A 10,450-nucleotide genomic window follows, 5' to 3' on the forward strand; every position below is an offset into this window, starting at 1 on the left:
TCACAGAGACCTACTGTTAACATAATTATGACATGTAACAGCTACCAAAATCAAAATTTCTCGGCCTTATTGTAATAATGTTATGATATGAGCTAACATGGAAAAAGAAGCAGCCAGGTAATTGGACATGAACAACATAATATAGTACAGTTTGTCTTTAACCTTTGTGATACAAAATGGGGTGACCTAGCTTGAAAGCAACACAGAATTTTCTTTAAGTAATACAACTTCATTAACATGCAATAAATGTTCGTGCCAGAACACAGTTTTTTGAGTGGAATAAAATATACTTTCTTACTTTATGTAAACAGAACAATCAAGTTCATAAGTCTTGCTATTTCACAAGTTTAAATTGTTTTTGGAGAACTGGAGTATTGCTTACAATAACAAAGATATATCTTGACAAATTTGACAACTAATATTTCTGGAATTATTAATTGTAGTATTTTATCATATGACAGATTAACCCAAAAAATGTCTTTCTTTACTCGTATACCAGTGGAAATGGTTGTCCTTTTCAGTTTATCTGTTTAAAACAATCATTAACAATGAGACATGATTACAAATTATGTAGAGAAAATTTATAAATATATAACTATGATTTCTGCTTTTCACTAAAAACAATCACTTTACCAATGATGTAGGTTAAAAAAAATTGACATGAATACCAATGATCAGAAATACATGTAATCTTGTATATAAAAAATAATTAAAGTTTGGGGTGTGAAAGAGGTAAAACACAAGTATCAAATGCAAATAAGGATCAACGATATGACAATAAGACAACTTATTTCAGAAGATATGATTTTTAATTATTAATTAGGATATTATGTGATAAATCATGTAAATCCTATGAACCAAGATTTGGGTTGTACCCAAGGGTCAAACGTTACAAATGCATTTTGATCTCAATATCAGAGTTGCCGTTTGTTTCTCTCTTATCTAATGTGAGGGTACCCCAAACACTCAAACCGCTTGTAGAAAGTGTAAATCTATTTTCATGTGTTTCCTGAAATTATACATAATATCAAATAAACAATTCAAAACTAGACTGTTTATATTCCTACATATAAAAATACTATGCATTTGTTTATTCATCGATCCTTGTCAGATTAAAAAACTCCATGAAACCTATTGATGCAAGCGTCAAAAATCGGCCGCAAACCAATTTATCGGTCCTTTCAAAAAGAAATTAGAAAAGGAATGAAAATGAGATTACAAACAACAATCAAGCACAAAAAATTCCATTAAAACTGAAATGCTTGATCTATTATTAAAATATCTTATATTTATACCTGTGACATAAAACATTTGCATGCGACATAGCAGGATTTTCTTCAATACATAATACAGGTACATCTGCGTCTCCACACTTAGTTTGATACACAGGCGAATTCTGGTGGAAGTTTTTACAATTAAATATAAAACTAAAGTTTAAACTTATCTGTAACTAGAGATAGTTTTTACTTTAATAAAAGAAGCAATTGATAAGTGGGGTTCCTCGATCACTCTCCGCGGATGTTTCCACCCCCCAACTCCCTCTAGATCCGCCACTTCATTTCTTCTCGTTCTTGTTTTGGTGTGAGAACCGGCGGGAAAAGGCTCGGCATATTGTAAAACATGCTTTATCATCGTCTGTTGGAACAAAATCTCCTAATATTCTGTCTGATAAAAAATTAATAGTAAATCACATTTTTTTTTACATATTCCGTAGGAAATGTATTTATATACACGTCATTTTAAAAAATATTAGACAAATCCTGTTTAATTAGAAAAAGTAGAACTGTTTGTTTATACTTGTATGTGACGCGATCTTTGTTTTAGACTATGCCTATCCTTGCGGTCGGTGTAACGCAGAGTCGCTCTAAAAATAGAATTCTCAAGGTAATGAAAACAATTCCACCGATAGATGGTGCTTGGAATATCTTTCCTGTTTACATTCCATGGGCAAGACAATCCCTATACACGGAGGCTGTCATACAGCCTCCGTCTAAAAACTGATGTGTACATACGATATGTTGTTTTAAAGAAAGATGTAAAACTTGTAGATAGAATTTCTGAAGCATAAGAAGGAGTTTTCACGGAAGTTAGCACACCCATTCATACAATAGAACAATCCAAGGAAAAGGGGCGAATAGCTTACTAGTGACATTTGGCGCGAAAAGAGCAATTCACCCCTTTCATAGAATATAAATGGACTGATCCAGTAGTATAGAAAGGCAGAAAAAAGGGTACACGGAAATGTTGAAACGGCGAATTACATGGAATAATCTGTTCCATGCAAAATGAGTAAAGGAAGTAAACACTGCAGTATTTTGCATCAGTAATATCATTTCTCTTTTCTGAAAAATGTTTCTTTTAAAATGCTGGTAGACAATTCCATTGTAAATCAGCTTGCACAAAATCTTGCTCTCTAGATATGATCGCACACTTTCGGATCTTGGAAATATCAATCCTTATACAGCCTGACGCCGTGACGTCAGGCAATAAAAATTAACTCACATGGAAAGAAATATAAAACTCAGAAAAATCTTTCAACTTTTGTGACAGAATGCTACGGAGGGGGTCACGTGACCGCCAATATCACGTGATTCACGCATGCGCAGAACGGTGGTTGATGTGCAATAAAATCGGGGAGGATTGATTTAAAATATAATCAAGATTGAAACCAAATATTGTTTCTTTATGGAAGTTATTCAATTAGTTCGCGAACTTTTTGATCACCCCTCGTACTCGTTCTACCAGACGCGCCGATACTGTTTTGCATGTACCCTAAAATCAAACATTTAAAAAAAATGTACACGTAAATAATAGTTTTTTTTTTTTTTTTGTTTTGTTTTTGTAAACTTCTCTAAACACAGTGATGATGTTATCCAATCTGTAACTAGTACGATATCTTTTCCATCCATAAACTACTCGCATCTCTTTGACCATCTTGGATGATATAAATAGCGACGGGTCTACAGCGGAGAATATAAACATTTCTGATTGCGGCAATTCCGTTTAAAATGATTTAAACAGCTGTGGTGATTTGATCTGGAAAAGAATTGATAGTTCCTTTCGACTTTCATCTAGTGCTCGGCACGAGAAAAAACAAATCGGTCTCGATAAGAATTTGATGTTACACTTGCCGTTGCGTTATGGCCTTATCAATCACGCGTTTACCAATATATTTGTCGAAAATAATCGGCATTCCAAGTTAAATGCTCAGAAACTCGTAAACTATCCTGTAATTAAGTTTTCACAAATGAGAAGTTATCATGGTCTAATTTTCACTAATGTGAAATGCGATTCTGACTAGCAAATTAGAAATTCGATTTTTCATGGCAGAAGTTCTAACAGTTTCAACGGGGAAGTATGTTTCAACCCTTTTCTGGAACGACATCAATTTCAAAGATTGGTTGCATGTTTGAGAAATGCATGAGTTTTCTCATTGTCTTGCAAATAAAATGGTCGGTAATTTGATACCAAAGACGAAAACTGTCCAATGTTTTACGTTATTGGTTAAAATTGTTTGACTTCATAAGCCATAATACAAATGTGTCCTTTTTATGCTGTATCTTTGCAACCAAGGAATAAATAAAAAGGAACAAATACATCACTCATTATTCAACTATATATGCAAGTAGTTCCTTCGACAGAACTTTTGAGCTCGCTAGCGAGAGAGTGAATTCTTACGTAAATATTTGTATATATAACCTTTCCATCTCCTTAACGTTGTTGTTTGTAACACCTAACGCTGAATTAAAGGGACTCTTTATCAATATGCGTAGGTATCGTTCATTGATTAGTTTTTCGTCCGCTTAATTACACTGTTACAGAGACCTTCGTACCACTCTTATTTTAATAGATAAAATAAATAACAATGAAATTCATGTAGTTGGGGAAAAACGATCCGTTATCAATCCCATAAGTCAACTGAAACAACGAAATAGGGAGCAGAGCAAACACGACTCCCTTAAAACATCAGAGGCGGGATCAAGCGCCATGGAGGAGTAAGGATCCCCTGTTAAGATTCGAACGGGACACCGACTACACCCACTCTGTGCTCTTTGGCGTCCTTGCAATGATTGGGAAAAACGGGAAAATCAGTATGTAAATTGATAAAATGTCATTGGTAAGAGACTAAGAGTTTATTTCTCTGAAGTTTAAGCTATAATCAGGAAGAATATCTTCCATTCAGCTATACAGAGCCTGCATGTTTCTGGTCATTGGTTTTCATTATTCGGCGGTATTTTACAAATATACTCCAACTGACGCACAGACCAACAGTTATTATATATTGATTTTAGGAAACGTATTTCCTGTTACATGTATTCGATTGATCGTATTTAATTCAAGATATTTTTTATCCTTTTTTCTCGTCTGATTTCTTTCAGCGTCATAAACTTGAGGTACCATGGCCGTAAATAATTAAATGGCGATCATATATCATGAAAGTCTATGTTGATAATCCAGATTAATGAAGAACAGAAAGAAAAGAAGGCCGTGATCGCTTTGCGTAATTAAGCTTATGCGATGTATTAATTGATTTCCGTACAAACTGTTTATTGAATTATTGGGGTGGGGATCAAACCAAGCGCTCAATTCCGCACGTTTTGTCAGTCATATCCAGGAAATATTTATGATTGGTGCGGACAAATTTCCACCGAACCGAAGAAAATAGACAGAGAGAGGGGATACAAACATTGCGAGTATTTAGCTGCTGTCAAGAAATCACAAGTCATATTTCTAGCGCAGCAATCTATAAAGACGATGTATATTTGGGTAATAGACAACCACTGATTTTACTTTAAAATATTGATTGGGAAGGAGAGACAGCGCCGCTATTCAATTTCGTATCGAACACCCCCATTGTCTGTGTATATCATTGTCACCACGTGTGCAGTCAACATACCGTTAGTAATGGATTACCTTTTTATCAGGTAAAACGATTTTCATATTCTAAATGTTGAATTAACGGGTAGTTTCATATTTGATAACAAACAAACAAAAACACAATAAAACATTTGTTAATTTGAATCAGAAATCGATTTCTTGATTTTAATTTGACAAAGGAGGGGTCTGAAGTAGTTACGAACTACGAAATAGTTAAATTCATTTTGTCCTGGATTTTGGTGTTTTCGCATATTATGCAAGAAATTTATCAGAAATTTTTAGACAGCTACGCGCAAGATTCGGTCTTTCTATAACTTAAAATTTGAAGGATCAGTAATGTTCTTATGTTTCGGTCAAACACTGTGAGAAAAAGAGACTTAGATTTAGCTGAGGTGTCACGACTTCAGGCCCAAGGTCAAATACATGTAATTTTTAGCATTGCTTTCACCTTTTCCATCGTGTTTTAGCGACATACAACATTTATTTAGTGATATTCTTTCATTTGAATTTACGATGTCCAAATTGAATGAAATATAAAGCTTATGTAGTGGGAGTAACATCGTAACATCGGAAACTGCTTAATGTGGAGATTAACAGCTGAATGGAGAGATTAGCAATACAGTGCCGGATATTACAGTCCACTCTATGTACATGGTAAATGTATAAACCGGTAATTATTGGTCCATTTCACTAGGCTGTAAGGGGGCATCTGAACTTATTGGGAAAAAAACTGATGAATTATTAAGTATTGATTATAAATAGTATGAATGGATTGCATTTTTAAAACTTATTCATTTTTTTTGGTCGAGAAATCGGCAAAATAAGCTTGGTATAAATGCCAACACAAGTACTATAAAGGTGTAAATATGATATACCGGTAATCAGATATGTAAACCATTTCCTTTATAATTTATACCAATCATTGCACTATGGGTGTGAGTATTAAACACCTAAGCGCGCGTGTTCTTGAATTGTGGATACAAATGTAGTACAATCCCAGTTATTTTATTCTAGTGTAAAGATTGTTGAAGTCTCAGGACAATTAATTTCATGTTTTCCCCCAAACTGAACACTTGAGGATGGGTCCTTGGTCCGCAGTTTATTTCATAATGTCAACCTGGACTGACGATTACAAATCACACATCTGCCTGCTATTTTTTTTTTTTTTTTTTGGCTCATGATGTCATCTTTGATTTTTCTGAGATGTAGAAAAACGTACACCATTGCCGCGTATTTAAGTTTAAATTTCCAGTAACTTAATTTCAGAATTATCACATATTTTTCCGTGTTACTGTTGTGACCGCGTAAGTTTAACTAATCAGAATTGTTTTCCAAGAATAATTTGTCATTTATTTGTTACAAAAAGACATGAAAACTTAAACCTCTTCACGACATAAAGGTTCTCTGATATTCTTCTTCTCTCCCCTGTGTGCAGAGGATTGATATCACAAAAGCTTGGCATTGTGAAGAGGTAGAGAAAGTTCAAACGATATCTCAGAACTTTTACATGCAATGTGGAGAGGTAGAGAAACAATATATCAGAAAAAAGGGAGCGGAACAAAATCACAGAAACTTGACATTGTGAAGAGGGAGAGGAATGATATCACAGAACCTTGACATTGTGAAGAAGGAGAGGAATGATATCTCAGAACCTTGACATTGTGAAGAGGGGGAGGAATGATATCACAAAACCTTGACATTGTGAAGAGGTAGATGAATGATATCTCAGAACCTTGACATTGTGAAGAAGAAGAGGAACGATATTTCAGAACCTTGACATTGTGAATAAGGAGAGGAATGATATCTCAGAACCTTGACATTGTGAATAGTTGAAGGAAAGTTATCTCAGAACCTTGACATTGTGAAGAGGGGAAGCAATGATATCCCAGAACCTTGACATCGAGAATGTGAAATACATTATTTAGCATGTTAGTACACTTTGTAATGTTCAAAGGAGGAACAAAAGAAATGTGCTATTATTTGAAACATTTTGTACAAGAATTACATGCAAATATGATATTGCATGAGATTAATTAGGGCGTATGGACGGGTACGTCTTTATAATACTTTTTATTATCGAAATTGGATTGAATAATGGAACAAAATTGCCTCATAGCTATATAGTTATCAAAATAGTATTGGAGATAAAAATTATCTTGGTCATTTTCAGCAAAACGTCAGCTAATGTTTGATAATTCATTGGCTAAAAAGGAGAACACTCTTGTTACGAATCATTCGAAGGACGATAATTATGACAAAATTTTATGTTCGAATTAATCGTTTAGTCGGTAAATTGATGTTTAATGTACATGTTCACATGAATGTCTTAAGAGATTGACTTTTTAGGCATTTCCACCTTTCTGTGGAAAAGACCTATTATTTTTCTTCTCTTGATTTTTCTCTCAAGATTTCTCATTCATGTAATTACTCCTTTATTCTCATCTGAAATAATACACTGTAGAAATATGACACTGACTTTTACCATAGTCTACAACAATTAAGTATTGAAGATGATTCAGTCAACTCATTGCGGAGGACTATTATACGTTGTTGACCGAGAGACGCGTCTGATGTTTACAAATCATTAAAACTACTTTAAAACGATTTATCTTAGAAACGTGGGACCAGCTGCATTAAAAACTTTTTCTTGGCCTGTAGATTCAGGTTAAGGTAAAAAAAAAAAAAAGTCAGAATCATTCAAAATACAAGAAAATAGTGTCTTTTAAATCACATCTTTCGCAAAGCCAATTACAAATTTCTTTAAAAGTTTTTTTTCCACATATCGTAATAAACTTGGTTATAGCTTGACTTCTAAAACCACAGAGACACCAAACCTTCACCAATGTCTTCGGTTGGACAAAGTTCGAGTTCTTCATTACAAAAGGATTTAGATCGTCCCCTTACAAGTGTGAGCTATTGCCCTGACGTTTTCCCCAAAACGGCTCGTCTTACTTAGACATGCGCATGCGTGAGTTTGGAGAAACATCGCTTCATTTCAGAGAGAAGAAAATTCAAGATTTCATCCAAAAAAGTGCATTAATACAGCCAGGACAAATGTAAAGAAGGTATTTAAGGTGTTAACAAACAGTATAGAGCAGTTAAATGTCGAAATATTGTGTATTATTTTAGTATTTCTGATCTAAATTTGAACAATTCGGTGAACAATAGAAGACACGAATACCATTCTGTCCTATAAATAGAACAGGTAAAAGTTAGGTGAATCTGTGATGCACGAGTGAACAGTATAAACAAACATGGCGTCGGACACATCGAACATTATTGGTGAATGTAGGTCGGTACTATATGGCGATACACTACAAGAACAAGAACAAAACGAAAGTGGAGAAGTCACTATAGAAAAGTTGTACAACCTAATGAAATCCATGGGGAATACTATGAACCTAAGATTTAACCAAATAAACACAAACTTTGAACAAAAAATTTCGAACATAGAAAGTAAACTACAAAGAGTTGATGAAGTGTTCGAAAAATTCATGAGTTTATCGGCAAAAGTACAAAACATCGAAGGGGTTCTCCATGAAACGAACAAAAAATCTAATGAATTCCAAGATAGTCTCCAAGGGCTATCAAATATATTTGATGGCGTAAAAGAAGATGTGTCGAATTCGAATAAACAATTACTAGACATGAAGTCTCGCATAGAAGAAATTGAAAACGATTTCAGTAAATTCAGATTTGAAAAAGAAAAAGAAGTGAGAGAAATCACAGAGAAAAACGAACTTCTATCGGAACAAATCACAGACCTGAGATGCCGCTCAATGAAATACAATCTAATTTTCACAGGCATAATGGAGGTCAACGGCGAAAACACGGAGGAGGTGCTGAGAGAGTTTTTCTTCCATCAACTCGGAATCACAGATTACATAGAAATTGCCAATGTACACCGATTTGGAAGGAAACACAGGAATAAGCCACGACCCATAGTCGCCAAGTTTATATACCAACGGGAACTGGACTTTATCATGAAGTCAGCGTATAAACTGAAAAACAAACCCTTCCAAATAAATAGGCAATACCCAGATGAAATAGAACAAGCCAGGAAAACTCTATACCCTGTAATGAAAGAACTGCGACAGAATGGCGAGCGAGTGAAGTTGGTGAGAGATATTTTATATGTTAATGGGCACCCATATGATCCGACTGAAGCAGAGATGGAAGCCACCTCAGGATCTATGCAAGACAAACACGGGCCAGTTCGAACTCCGGGGGCCCAGAGTTTCAAAAGAAGGCGTGTTGCATCATCACCGGAATGGAAATAGGGACACGCAGGGGATCATGTTGACACTTGTGAGAACTTTCCGTCTGGTGGCAAACTAAAGATTCTATCTTTGAACTGTTGCGAAATACTTAATGCTGTAAAAAAATTAAAAAACAATAAAGCTTCAGGCGAAGATAAAATAAGAAATGAATATATAAAATCATCAATACAAATTATGCTCCCACTTTATGAAAAATTGTTTAATTTAGCATCAAACAAAAACTAAAATATCCGGAATTCCAAAATTTTATTAAAAATTATGACATACTATGTTTTCAGGAAACTAAAACTGACGATTTTGACACACTCTATTTAGATGGTTTTGAAATTTATTTGAAAAACAGAAGTAAACAAGGCAAAAAGTGTTCTGGAGGAATTGCATTGGCATACAGGAAAGAATTCAGTAAAAATGTTGTAATTCACAAAAATGATAACGATTTTGTTCTCTGGTTTGAAATATCAACAAAAATTTCAAAAACAAATGAAAATATTTTAATTGGAAATGTGTATATTCCCCCAGAAAACTCAAAATATAGTAATAAAGATGCATTTAGTTTATTAGAAATTGAACTACAAAACAAGTTAAAAAGTGACAAACACTTAATTCTAACAGGTGATTTCAATGCCAGAACCGGAACAGGATCTGAAATCCATCCTGTTGTATACGAAACCACAGACAAATTTAATGATATTTTTGAAGAATCACAAAGTGAATTTAATTTAACATCAGAACATGTAGAGCGTAATAATGTTGATGAAATACAAAACTACTATGGCAAATTGTTATTAGAATTTTGTAAGACAAACAATTTATTAATAGTAAATGGTCGAATTGGAGATAATATAAGTGGAAAACCAACATGTAAAAGCACAAGTGCTGTAGATTACTTTATATGTAACTACGGCTTTTGGAATTATATAGAAAACATGCAAGTTTTGGAGCATAGTTCACTGTACTCCGACGTACACAACCCCCTTGTTTTAAGTATAGATAAACACGAATTAATAAACGAAATGAAAACAAATGTTTCTACAACTGATCTAGAAATGATAAAGCCATGGGATACGGAGAAAGAAAATATTTTTATTCAGGCTATCAACAAAAATTGCGTCGAAGAAATGATATCAAACATAGATCAAGCAATAAATTCCAGTGAAAACCCAGAGAAAATTGTCAACAGTATTGTAAATGAACTAAATAACAATTATATTGATGCAGCTAAACAAGCTTTAGGAGTAATTAAAGTGAACAAAAATAAAACGACTAAAAGCATTCATAAAAACAATAAGCCA

The sequence above is a fragment of the Saccostrea cucullata genome, unplaced genomic scaffold (genome assembly GCF_032062105.1).
Source record: "Saccostrea cucullata isolate Sc308-1 unplaced genomic scaffold, CSIRO_AGI_Scuc_v1 ctg149, whole genome shotgun sequence".
NCBI classification, from domain to species: Eukaryota; Metazoa; Mollusca; class Bivalvia; order Ostreida; family Ostreidae; genus Saccostrea; species Saccostrea cuccullata.